The following is a 14,302-nucleotide window of genomic DNA, read 5'->3' as shown; positions in this document are numbered from 1 at the left end:
TTTCTAATAAGCCATCACCAAACATTACCAAGTCATCTGCAGCTCTAAATGGTAATAAATCACGAGTAAAAACGTTTTTACCACAATCAGTCAAGGCTACAGCTGTAAAGGTTAATAACTTGTTAATAAATGGATTTAGGTCCTGGTGCCCCGCAGCCCTTTTCAGAAGGTGAGTGCTGAGCTGAGGAGCTGCGGCTAAAATGACAAAGAAAGAAAATGTGGTGTTCTTATTAATGGACTTTCCCCCGAGTCATTAGTAAGTTATAAGCTCTTTATAAAGGGAACTGTATTAGGAAGTGGTGTCTAATTTTTCAATGCTGCAAGTACCTCAGATTAAATTACATTCAACTCCATTGTACTGGGTTGGGATAAATCTCCAATAGAGAAATCTGAGGAAAGGGAATAAACAGGGCTGGGCGATATGGACAAGAATTCATATCTCTATATTTTCAGGCTGACTAGCAATACACGATATATATCTCGGTATTTTCTACAAGTCAAAGCCACATTTGAGATGTCACAAACAGTTTTATAAAAACAGACTGTGATCAGAATAAAGTGCAAAGACAGGGATTTTATTCCCCTGTTTGAAACACAACAATTAGCAGAGCGGTTTGTGTGAAGTCCTGTAAAGTTAAGTTGATCTAAAACACACATTAAACACACATTAAACATGGCTAAATAGCAACAATTTCAAAGACAAGTACACAAATCGGCTTCACTATAACTCGCAGCATTCACAGACAAACACTTGTCTTTATCTGGACACATTTTCCCCACAAATACAACATGCTAATGTTTTTAGCACAAGCCTATGGCATTTTACATTGTATAAATTAGCCTAGCAGCTAGCAGACTTTTCCTCTACTCAAATGAAGGTACATTACAAATTCATCTTCATTACAACTCACAAGGTTCACTGACAAAACACTGTCTTATTGTTCTCCAAACAAATACAACATGCTAACGTTATTAGCACAAGCTTATGGCATTTTACATTGTATAAATTAGCCTAGCGACTAGTGGAGATTTCCTCTGCTCTTATGAAGCCAGAATAAATCACACACAAGACCTAAAATGCTATTTTTGTGGAGGCTTTATTGTCTTCACAATTCATTGTTTCTTATCTGTGAAATTAAAGTAAAGTAAAGCGTGGTTTCCACTGAGGGAAATGGTTTCAGCTTACAGAAACAGACAGGGAGTGTAGTTACATTTCTGGGGAGGTGCACATCAGGTAACAGCTCTAAAAAGTGTTGCTGGAGAACTTGTTAGTGAGTGAGTGGGGCAGAGCTGTGCGGAGAGTGTGAGAGAGAAGAAAAAGAATATAAATGAATAAATCTGGAGAGTGACACATATAACTAAAGTTAAAAGAGAAAATGTGCTTTTTTTGTAATTTGGGTGCATTAGCCCTTTAAGGTAATGGTTTCTTCACCTTTTGCCCTGTGTAATGATTCACTTTTCGACGTGACATTGTAGCAAAGCCCAAAACCACAATCACTTCCACATTTCCAACAGCCGAGCTGCAGAGCATCCAGCAGCCATATGGGGCTTTCTATGGAGTGTTTTCATGTGTATGTGTGTGTTTCCAGTGCGTGTCTGTGTGCTCATGTCATGTGAATGTAAAGCATGTATGCATGCTCACGTGTGGCACTGCATGAGTTCATTGCATGTTACACGTATTCACTGCATCTACCCTTTGATTTACACACTTGACATCAAGCACACGGCTGTTTATGCCCCCTGTGCATGTGTGTGTACAGTGTGTGTTTACACTGTGCTGTTGTCAATGAATCATAAATGTGTTTTTGTTTGTATTTGTGTATTTTGTGTGTCATGCGTTTTACATGTTGTTGCCTGCTTGTTTTAAATATGTTGTGAGGTGATTTTTTGTATGTGTATGTGTATGTTTTCCATGCATATGTGTGTGTGCTTGTGTGTGTGTGTGTGTGTGTGTGTGTGTGTGTGTGTGTGTGTGTGTGTGTGTGAAACAGACAGACTGAGACAGAGGCAACTCCTGACCCACCACCACTGTAGAGTTAACGCAGCCTGACGCTCCACAGCTCACCAGCTGGAACTAATTAACAGCAGTTCAGTCAGACTGAGCTCTCTCACTCACTTTCTCTCTGTCTTACACACACACACACACACACACACACACGCACTTTTCCCCTCTTCCCCCGGCTTTTCCTCTCTCTCATGCCCTCGTCTTCCTCCTCCCTGACATCCCCCGCCCTTCCTTCACCTCCTGCCATCGCTCAACTTGTTTTTCCCTTTAAACCTCCTTCCACACGCACGCATGCTTGGATGAACTCATGCACCGGAGCACATAGTCTTAGCATGTAAACATCCACTTGTACAGACAGACATGGATGTTTAAGCACGCATGCTGCACACACACACACACACACACACACACAGGGAAACCCATACTTTTACCCTTCCTACGTACAGTACAGTAGCTCACAATCCCACACTCCCCCATCTCTCCCCTCACTAGTGGGAGTGGTGATACTGTAAGCCAGAAACATCTTGAAACACTGTCGGGGTTTGGTCCCTGATTGGATCCAGGTAGACATTTTTGGCATTCTCAGCCCCGCTCTGTACCATCCATCACACATGTGACTTCAAAACAAGCAGATCTATTGATGTGCATGATGAATGGCCAGAGTGTGTGCGAGCATGCGAATGTGCGAACATGTGTGTGTCTGTGTGGTAGCAGTGGATTTAGAGCTTGTTGTCGAACACGCCGCTCAGAAGCCAAACTTGTGGCTTGCGGCATCGTCTAATGAATCAACTCTCTGTGGTAAACAATTGCTACCACGCAGTCCAAGTTTACAGTGGCCGCTGTCCAGAGAGCGAGGCGCGAGTACGGTCGCACGTCTGCTTGGAAGTTCAAACTCATGCACATGCTGGGAGGCTGTTACGCAAACTGAAAGCAAACGTACCTGTTTCACAAATCTTTGTTGAAAAGTTCACTGCTTGGACACGAAGGCAGCAACTGGACCAGAGCTTCCAGTAGAGAAACGCATTCTACTCAGAGGAAGGATGGAGGTTCAGATCCTTGTCCGACGAGCTGGCTGAGGTTGCCGTGGAGCTGGCTGGCTTAAAGGAAACACAATCCTCCGACAGGCAACACAGAAACCAGAGCGGACTCAGCAGCAGCAGCAGCAGCAGCAGCAGCAGCAGAAGCTCCGGCGGTTTGCTTCGTTTTCCCCCTTCGCCACCTAACGGAGCTCAAACACACTTGTAAGCTCGGTGTGTTTAGGTCATGCTCAAAGTATGCCTGTGTACCGATGTTCTGCAAGCTCAGGGAAACCACATCCTGTCACATATTTACCTCCCTCCCCTGTCTCTCCCTCCCTTTTCTCTGTTTTGAATCTATCTTTCTATGTGGTCTCTCTCTGTCTGTGTCTCTTTTTCCTGTGTCTTTCTCTCGCTCCCCTGTGATTGTCTGAAGCAACTGAGCGCTCTGACCCAGCGTCTGTTCAGCACTGCCTCTCTGCCTCTCTGCCTATCTCTCCAGCAGCCGCACCAGTTCCACTCGGCTGACTGAAGAATCCATCTGAGGAGAGGAGGGGAGGGAGAGGAAGAGGGAAGGAGGGGGGGGGTGACAGAGGGGAGGTGAGGAGGGGGCTTCGTTGGGAAATACCAGAGTTGGGAGGGGGGGGGGGGGGGGGGGGGAGGAGGAAGGGTGGTGGGTGTTGTTAAGGGAGTAAAGGACTAAAGAAAGATGGGCGGACAGAAATAGAAATCAATAGTTTGTTTGAGATATGGAGAGAAGTAGAAAGAAAGCAGCACAATACTGTGCCACAAAGTCAATACACACACACACACACACACAGTCACACGTGCATGCTGCGGGAAGTGTTTTGGGAGCTGTTTATCAGTTTGACTTAAAAAGGGTCCGGGGTGTGTGTCAGACGGTTGTTTTGTTGAATATAGCTGTGTGTGTGTGCGTGTGTGTGATCTTCACGACTTCATTCCTCTGTAGTGGTTATGCATATTTAATACATCCGGGTCAGGACCCCCTATAGCTCTGTATTTATTATTTAAACCTGTTTATATGAGGGGACGCTACTCTGGCGTAACTTCTGTTACATAAACTGTGATTTCCACCACAACAACTACTATGACTACTACTTGAGCAACAACAACAACAGCAGAGATCTGTGTCAGTGCAGAGTATCCTCGCTTGAGGCAAACTGAAATCTGCATCGCTGCTGACATGAGAGAGGAAGTTTCCATCACTGTCTGTCTGTTTCATTAACTCTGTGCTTCACTTGAAATCTATTGATGGATACAGTAAATGACTGTGATCCTTGTTGGGTGTTTTGTGCTGACTGTGCTGTACAGAATTTGATGACTTTGTTGATTACTGAATATTTCATTCAGATTTTTCGGTAACTTAAAGCAGCTACAATCAATGTGTGATATTAGGAGCGGATCACCTGACTGCATGTGTAGGCGTTTTCAGACCGAACAGTTCAGGGACTCCCTGAGAGGAGCTGCCCATTGGGGAGATTCCCTGAGAACTGCATACCTTCAAGGGCTTTTTTTCTGTTGCAATCGACCCGCCAATGGGAACACTGAAGTGATGCACTGTAAGCCAGTCAGTGGTTGGAATAGCAACATCACTTTTGCTTTGACGAATCAAAATTGCATTGTATTTTCACCGTCAGACCATTAATAACTTTCTAAAAATGACGGTTGCTGGTGCTGTATTAGCTGTATTTGACCAGTCAACATATGCTTAAATCAGGGGTGTCAAACATTGGCATTGATCGGCCCGCCAAAGGTACCAATCCGGCCCACTGGATGACTTTGCACACGTAATAGTGATGCACTTGTGAAGGTTAAGAGGAGCCAGGTTTCAGGAGCAAATAAAACAGTGACTAGCCTACTTCATGGAAAGTGAGGAACCCTATTGTGAAGGCAGCGCCAGAACTTTAGATTTGTCAATGGTTTTACAAGCCATGGGGACCAGGGGATGACTTTTAACCTGCTAACTCAATCGCTTCCACTTCAGTTTGGTGTGGAGATGCCAGCATCACTGCACAGGAGTAGAAATGTATGGAAACATGCACATGTACATTAATGACAGTAAAACTGACACACTGTTGAGATTGTACTTATTTTTCTTAAGATATCGCAGGCTGTTCATCTGTTTTGTAAACTGATGAATGTTTTCATTATTTACTTGAACTCCTTTACACTAAAAGAAGAAGAAGGAAAGGTCTATTCATCCATTCCATCTATTTTTATCTGCGGCCAAGTCACGAGGGCAGCAAGCCAAGCAAAGCACCCCAGATGTCCCTCTACCCAGCAACACTGTCTAACTCCTCCTGGGGGACCCCAAGGTGTTCCCAGGCCAGATGAGATATGTAATCCCTCCAGCGTGTTCTGGGTCTGCCCCGGGGCCTCATACACCTACTTTTTATTATAAGTTATAAGTTATGAAAGTGTTTTACTGGTCCGGCTGAGATCAAACTAGGCTATACAGTATGTGGCCCATAAACTAAAATGAATTTGACACCCCAGGTTCCTATTTTGCTGGGAGAGTACCTGCTCATAATACAGTATATCTTCAATTAAAAGCCTAGTCCCAATTAAATGCCCAGTAACACACAGTGTGGCTACAAATTTTGACAAATAAAGGCCTGGTCCGGTCGCCAAGTAATTCTGTTTTTTTTTTTTTATAGAAGTTCTTCAGACGTGTAAAACCTGGTTGTTGGCTATCTCAAATTATGTGTCCATTCCTCGATTACCCTGGAAGTTATTCATGTTCCTTACGTCCGTAAGGGTCCTCAGATCAAAAGAATCAAAAGGGTTTTTCATAAAAATGAATCAAAGTTGTGAGTATTGTTTTAAACAGGATAAAGTGGTGCTGTGTCGGTGTGCTGGGTGCCATAATCCTTGAGTGCCGTAACTCTCTCCCTGATGCTGTCTGTTGGAGCCAGATTATATATTCTATCTGAAGCTTAATTTTTACACAAGTAATATTCATTCTGGTTCAAATAAACAGATTAGTTGTATTTCCCATCTGTGCTGACCAACAGTTTTGCATAAAAAGAATTAAAGGGCTGTCCCAGATATAGGCCTGCTGATTTCAGTGATTTAAGTAAACAATAGCCTGGGCTACTAATTGAAGTTTTACAGCAGGAGCTTAAGAGATCCCTTAAAACAGCGTTTTAAGAACTATGATTGTGTGATTGATTGATTATTTCTTGCGGTGTGGACACAACAAAAAGGGTTGGCTCTTAGAACTATGACAAAAGTTAAGTTCCAAAAATACCTTTTGTGAAAGATGTTGCTCATAATGCAGTCCTCCTCAGCTCTACAACCCGTTTTAGTGGCTTCCAGCTCATTGTTTTGGGTTTTACAGCCCACAACCTCACTGTTTTGGTTCACTCTCACTGTCTCAGAACGATGTTTTCAGCCACAGCAGGCTGCAGGCAGTGGAGACACTGTACACTATCAGCCCAGCACCACATTTTGGACAAAAGCAGCTAGCTAGTGGCCATGGTGAAGCTTTTTTGATTATTTTTCTCAGAGTAGTTCAAGAAATATAAAGTGTAAGTTTTAGCTTAAATTGAATACTGCCTGCAACACGTCCAGTTTGAATCTAATCCTGCTGCAGCCTCTTTTCAGCTATACTTACGGACAAGGACGAGACAGAAACACAGTTTTTGTTTCGATGAATTCATCTGGTTCTGCAGCAGCACAAGTTAGCCAGGTCACTGAGTCAGAATAGACGCTGAATAGATCTTTATAATGGTGACTATCTTTGCAGACCTTGGTAGCTATGGAGAAACAGTTCTGTTCAAACAACAGTACACAGTAGTTATTCAGAAAATATTAAGATATTTTTTAGCCATGCAAACAGCGTCTGGCTGTTAGACCCAACCTGCAACCTCAGTAGCTGGAAAATGAGATTGAACACACCCCCTTTTTATGGCATCAAAAAACAAACTTAAAAGAAAAAAAATACTTGAACACACATCAGCATGATAAAATCTACTTTAAATGACAGAAACCATCTTTGATGCACTGTTTTAGTTTTAGTTTGGCCCATGTCCCATCTGCTAACATGGAGTGGGTGGGGTTTATGACCTATACTGCAGCCAGCCACCTCGGGGTGCTCGAGATGTTTTGGCTTCATTTTGTGGGGAGCTCTAATGTCCTCCATCCTTATCATACAGTCATGCAGTCATGCATTACACATTAGCTGCACTATGGGGCCGCTACAAAGTCCCTTCTTTAGGCCTGATGGGCGTGACATGCAACACAACAGCGTTGGCCTATTATGTCGTATAAGCATTGGCAGCGCTTTATAAACAATAACAAAGGTATTACATGGCAATAACAATCATTTCCTGTACCTGTTATATGGCAGCTGATCTCATCCTCTGCTTGGAGGGTCAGAAGCTCCCGGACCTCATTGTTTTCCCAATTTGCAAACATTTTCAGTTGCAGTTCTTCTTTTTGAGTTAGCTGCTAACTGCTTCTAGCTGCTTTTTAAATCTGCTGGTGGTAGGTTGCATACATAACATGTCGTCAAAATGTCACACCCATGTCGCCTCTGATCCTGTACTGCCAGCTGTCTTTTTTACATAAAAGGCACTGTTACTAACTCTGATGATGGCTTAACGTTAACACACCCTGTGCCCCCACAGCGAGGCAGAATAAGGCAGAATTTATGCTTCTGTGTCGAATCAACGTCGTACCTGACATGCACCCTCCAGAAATGTAACTACACATCGTGGTGATGCAGACCTCCTGTCTTGTTAAGACAATAAAGCCTCCACAAAAATAGCATTTTAAATCTTGTGTGTTGTTACAGCTCACGCTACAATAACGAAATTAAATTAAACTGAAAGGACTGTACACTTACTTTGACTCACTAAACTAAATATTATGACTGCTAAACCTACAAACCAATTAGAAACGGCGATGTAAAGCCACCGGCATACCTCTATGTATAATATTAAATGTAATTTGGAAAGGTGGACACTCTACTAAAGAACTGGGGGAGGGACACAGGGATAAAGAAATAACAAACTGTACCTTTAATTAGAAGCTAGATGAATAGACACACATGAAATACAATACACAATATTATCCTAACTAAACCCTATACTAAATAGCCTAAGCTAACTATGCTAAGTCCCTATGCTAATCCTATGCTGTGGCACCAGATGCCCAGGGGTTGGAGCTCGTGCAGCGATGATGTCCAGGAAAGATGAAAGTCCCAGGTGTAGAGGGGGAGGAGGTGAAACTGAAGATGGGGGGGGGGGGGGGGGGGGGGGGGGGGGGGGGGGGGGGGGTGACTGTCCATCAAAGGAGCCGGCTACAGAGTTTGTAGTCCACGGTAAAGTGGTGCGATGAAGGCTAGCTAGCTTAGCTCTAGCTAGCTAGCGACTCTCAGCCGGCGTTGATCTGCACACCAGGCAGGAACAGTCCCGAAAATCCTCTTCACGTCTTCAACGACCAACGGACGGCAACAACGGCTTTCACCAGCAGACACAGCTCCACTCTCTCACTCACTCCAACGTGTCCAGACACTTACGCAGGCATACACACATCAAAGAGCTCGCACGCAGATCAGAGAAGGCTGCAACTACACAAACACCGACAAAAACTATGGCATCACTATTTAGACACACAGCATGCGTTACAGACAAATATACATACAAATATATTTGGCATGAAAATAATAAACTAAATCAAAGTGAGAAGAAAGAGAAACCTAGCTGGGTGGGGGCAAGGTGATTTTCTATTCCTTATCTATTACTCAAACTGAGCTTAACTGAACTAATCTAAATGTGCTTCTGGACCGTCGTAACATGTGTGATTTATCCTTCAGGGATTTATCCTGGCTTCATATGAGCAGAGGAAATCTCCGCTCGCCATTAGGCTAATTTATACAATGTGAAATGCCATAGGCTTGTGCTAATAATGTTAGCATGTTTTATTTGTTTGGAAAACATGTTTAGTATAAGACAGTTGTTTTGTCAGTGAACCTTGTGAGTTGTGTTGGGCTTCATATGAGTAGAGGAAAAGTCTGCTAGCCACTTAGCTAATTTATACAATGTAAAATGCATAGGCTTGTGCTAAAAACATTAGCGTGTTGTATTTGTTGGGAAAATGTGTCCAGATAAAGACAAGTGTTTGTCTGTGAATGCTGCGAGTTATAGCGAAGCTGATTTATGTACTTGTGTTTGAAATAGTCTCTATTAATCCTTGTTTAAAAACTGAACAGCACTTCACAGAAACCTCCAGAGGTGTAACTTAGGAGCAACACAGACACACCACCGCACAAGTATAAATGCTCACAATGCCGTAGGCCATGTGTGTAGGCCACTGCGCAGGGTCTGTCAGTAAAGTATAAATCCTCCTCAATGGTGTGAAATTCCTGCCTTGAAGAGGCAGAGTAAAAGGGCCTATTGACAATGATGTGATACATTTACCTACTTTTTTAGCACGATATTAAGAAATCCTTTAAATAATTATTTTTAAATACCCTGCGAGCTGACAAACAAACCAAAAATATGACTGAAAGCATATTCTCCTTGGTTGTGGTTCATATCAGCAAGGTGTGAACTTGAACAATGATGCCTGTCAAAAATATCTTCATTGACAAGCTGGGAAGAAAACACATCTGAATACCAAGAGACACAAAGGATTACTTTCTTTTTGATGAGTTGCCATAATTACTGGTGAAGAGCTCTGCATTCTGTGATTAGACTTACTAGTCTTACACAATGTGCTCATGACATTGGGCCCTTCTCAAAGTCATTTTTAGCCTAATGGGGGATTCACTCACTCATTTGTCAGGGTTGTAGCTGCCTTTTCAAGGAGAGTCCTCGTTGTGTCGCTCAGATGTTGCTGCGAGAAACTCCAGGCTGCAAATTAATGAAAGGTTTCCTTTAAAGACGGAGATTTCCCGCCTCTGTTTGCTGTCACATCAGGAGCCCCATTAGACTTTAATCACCTTTCCTGAAAGCATGACCGGGCACTGCCAACATGCATCTGGGCAACGTGCATCTGATTTTGGAAGGGCACTTTTCAGCTTGAAACCACCTTCACATGAAAAAGGTTCAGCGCTGGAGGGAAAATGGGCTGTTCTGGCAAGCCATGTTTTTGACACACCCGTGGAGAGGCCTGAGGTTGGAATCAAAGAACTGAAGTGAAATTGTTAATGTTGGGGGGATTCGTGACGGCTTTTCTACCCATTTAAACAGAGTGAAATTAAACAGATGCCAAGTGCTGAAGCCGTCCTGGAGCTGAGGCTTGAATGACACTAATGATCACCCACAGAGTAATTGCCGACATGCTGAAGCTTTGGATTGTAGCTAAAATAAAAAACAAAACAAAAACATGCCAGAAAGTGAAAAACGTACACAAGTGGTAAGATGTCATTCACATGATGTCATCTTCACATCTTACACTTTAATGATTTCATTGTTTAAATCCAAACTAGTTGTGTTTAATGTTCTGTAACTTGATGTAAACTTGACCTCACTGCTAAAACGGACACAAAGCACACGCCGCCTGACGTCCCGCTGAAGACCAGTGGGACATCTGAAATGGGACAAATAATGTGAGACGAGTTGTAAAGATGGGCAGCCAAGCATAGTGTTTGTGCAAGCTGCTGTGCTGTGGAGCCATCCGTCTTACATGAGCAGCTGAGGACTCAGACAGACAGCTGATTGGATGGCGGGACTGCGAGTGGAACAAAACGCATCCCTAAATGAAGCTCCTCGTTCTGCTGTAAAATAATAACATTGTTCAATCAAGGCGTCTATTATGTTCAAGGTTTCATATGAAGAGCACAGTTCTGTCACTGGAGCTCAGCTGCTTCCTCGGCTCGTCTGTGAGTAGAGATGTGACAGTGCCCCCGAGTGGTTAAGGCGGGAAGTAAGTCTTTAAAAATGAGTCTTTAATTGTGGCCTTGCTGTTACTGTACCAGAGTGATTGTGTCTCATTTGCCTCTGTGTTCCAATTAGTAGCTCATGTCCTGTATGGTACATATGATCCTAAAATCCCCATTTTTACTCTTTATTTATTCATTTATTTATTATCATCAGTTTTGTGTATATATGTAGGCCTACATGGTTTGACAAAGCAAAACACATCTGTCATGATTGGATAAGGATATAAAGATGAGATGATTTTTTAATAAGCTATGTATATAAGAGTTTTTATTTTCTAAGTATTGTTGTAATTATTTTATACCTTGCTGTAAGACAAATATTACTGGTAATTAATTTAATATATGAGAATAGGTCTAGGATCATTAATTGCACAGTTTAATTTATGGAGAAAGGGTGAGAATAAATACGTTTGTACTTCCTCTTACAGACCTCTTACCGGTCTGTCTACTACTATATGATTGTTTTGTTTATTTGCTACTTAAATGTTTGGAATTAGCTGCTACTAACTAACTAACTAATTTTATAATTGCTTTGTATAGTTATATCCTTTTTCAATAGCTTTAGGATGACTATTGCATGTAACATCTACAACATAAGTTGTAAGAGTCAGGCCTTTTTAAATATATTGCAACTGCACATAGTTTTCATGGCAGGATGGGCAGCTTCAGGAACTATAGGTTGATATGCTGCGTTTGAATGCGTTCGTCGTTTGCAGTCATAGATGGCAATGGTTAACTTTCCAGTGCAAATTTAAATGTGACATCAATCAATCAATCAATTTTATTTATAAAGCCACAAATCACAATTTGCCTCACAGGGCTTTACAGCATCCCTCTGTCCTTAGGACCCTCGCAGCGGATAAGGAAAAACTCCCTCAAAAAAACCCTTTAACAGGGAAAAAAAACAGTAGAAACCTCAGGAAGAGCAACTGAGGAGGGATCCCTCTTCCAGGACGGACAGACGTGCAATAGATGTACAGAACAGATCAACATAATAAATTAACATGGCACAACTTCCTTACTCAGTACGTTAACATGCACAGTAAAGTTGAGCTACGGTTATAGCTCATCTAGGCCATTTAATTGGACTACTGTCCTTGGTTCGAACCCATAGTGGGGGAGCCCTTCTGTGCGGAGTTTGCATGTTCTCCCTGTGTCAGCGTTGGATTTCTCTGGGTACTCCAGCTTCCTCCCACAGTCCAAAGACATGCAGGTTAATTCATGTTCTAGAACCGCCTATCCTGTGGGGAGTCGCAGTGGGCTGAGCCTATCCCAGCTGACACTGGGCGAGAGGCAGGGTACACCCTGGACAGGTCGCCAGACTATCACAGGGCTGACACACAGAAACAGACAACCATTCACACTCACATTCACACAGAGTCACCAATTAACCTGCATGTCTTTGGACTGTGGGAGGAAGCTGGAGGGTTTGAACTAGGAACTCTTTGCTGTGTGGTGACAATGTTAACCACTGGACCACCGTGTCGCCCTATATGTGTATGTGTAATATGAAATGAAGAACATAGTGGTCTTACCATAGACTGTATGAAATAATTGCGTAGCTACTGTGACGTCACCCAATGGTTTGTGGACTCCTGTTTTGAAGCCTCAAGTTCGGCATTTCAGCTGTCTTTGGATTTTTGTCAGTTGACAGTAATGATGCAAAATTACAGTTATTCATATGTATATAGCTGAACGCCTGGCTGAAAAAGGGTGAGAATCTTTAAGTTTATACAACGTGTTCTTTCACCGTAAAAGCATGAAACTACAAAGGCTACTTCATAATTTTAGTGCTCGGAATATATCAGTGCACTTCTTGGATTAGAACCTGTCAGCTTTAAGAACTCTTGAGCAGTACTTTTCTTTTTCTTCCAATGATTAGATACCTACCTGAGTTGAGCGACAAGGGTGAACAAGAACATATTTCCGACAAAAGACTTAAGCCTCTCTGCATGATTCCCACAGAGCCACGCAGCATTAGGCTGTCAGTGTTCTTGGTGTCCGCCTGTAGCTGCACTCACGGCTCTCTATCATTCTGCTCTATAATGGCCACTATTACTTTAAATGGTGCGCCTTCATTCTCACCTCATGGGAAGAGGTTTTGTTCCAAGAAAACCATATTTGAGTGTATGCAGTGCCGTTGGTACATGAAACACTTCACTCATGTCATCTATCAACGCAGAGAACATTTAACTCTGTTGAAAGTGGAGAGCAAACTGACTGTGGTGTGTGTTGCCGTTTACAGTTTATACAAAGCTGGGTTCACACACATTGTAGCTTTATGAGTTATCTTAATTTTTACGAGTGCCCAATCCACTCCATGCCATATAATTGACCCTTTTCTAAGTCCCGCCCCTGGACACAGACTGGCCAATCATAGTGTAGCATCAGGCAACAACTCAGCTGTGCTCCATTGACTCTAATGCAATCGTTTCAGATTTCCTTCATTTTCAGGCTGGTTTTGTGGATTTGGAGCTAAATGTTGTGCCTGGGGCACGTCGTGTATTAATGATACTCGTTACCTGGAGAGGTTGGAAAAATATATACGTTTCTTCCCTGTTCCAAAACCAAAATCAAACCCTGAAAAGTGTAGGGTTAGCTAGCTAGCTACTGAAGATACAGCCTACTGAATGTATACACATGCTGCTTTTGCTTTGTAATGATTATAACAGTGAAACAAAGACCAACCCTGCTGTACAGGAACCAGTGAAGGGAAGCAGGGAAACTTTGCTCATATTCAACCAGCTGTGTGTCATCACAGTGTGTGCAGATGAATGTTGTTTGACTTCCCCTGGAGATCCCTGCCCATGTGGCGGCAGAGGTCCAGGTGCTGGCAGCGACACGGGGGCGAAGCCAAACACGTTCATCTGCACACACTGTGATGCCACACAGCTGGTTCAATATCAGCAAAGTTTCCCTTTATATTCATTGTCTTGTGTGGCGATCAGCAGTGATGTGGTGGTTCACTTTTACACTGTGATCTGTAGCCTATAGTTCGGCTTTAGCTTCTAACTATCTTTGTCTTTTTAACCTGTTGTTGCTGCTGAGTCAGTTTGACATCCTGGATATATCCTTCAAACACAGACTGTAGACCCCTCTGTCTGCTTCTCTCTGGAATCACTGGTTCATTTTTCCAAAAATAACTATATATATAATAACTATATTTCTTCAGGGAGTGCAGTTAGTTACAGTGTGGGCTCCATGCTTACTCTGACAGCTTGTCAGACAATCACAAAGGTCAGTTATGTCCAATTCTGCACCACCAGGTCATCGCTTTAAAATATCCAGTAAAAAATCTCTACGTCCACCCGATGGACTGAAAAAATTGGTGTAAATGGGAATTCATGGTTCTCTGAGGATGAATCCTCA

General features: G+C 42.8%; 1 protein-coding gene across 2 annotated transcripts in view; it reads right to left on the bottom strand.

The window, feature by feature from the left end:
- The window catches only part of rftn1b (raftlin, lipid raft linker 1b), a 170,019-nt gene extending 166,536 nt beyond the window's left edge, over nt 1–3,483 (bottom strand). The window contains exon 1 of one of the 2 annotated variants that reach the window (XM_033640549.2): nt 2,946–3,483. The gene's annotated coding sequence lies outside the window, so the exon portion shown is untranslated. The remainder of the gene's footprint in view (nt 1–2,945) is intronic. The other variant, XM_033640550.2, reaches the window with a different exon arrangement.
- Between the last annotated feature and the right edge of the window lie 10,819 nt (nt 3,484–14,302).

Source organism: Epinephelus lanceolatus, chromosome 10 (assembly GCF_041903045.1).
Source record: "Epinephelus lanceolatus isolate andai-2023 chromosome 10, ASM4190304v1, whole genome shotgun sequence".
NCBI classification, from domain to species: Eukaryota; Metazoa; Chordata; class Actinopteri; order Perciformes; family Serranidae; genus Epinephelus; species Epinephelus lanceolatus.
This window is presented reverse-complemented; position numbering and strand designations above follow the sequence as displayed.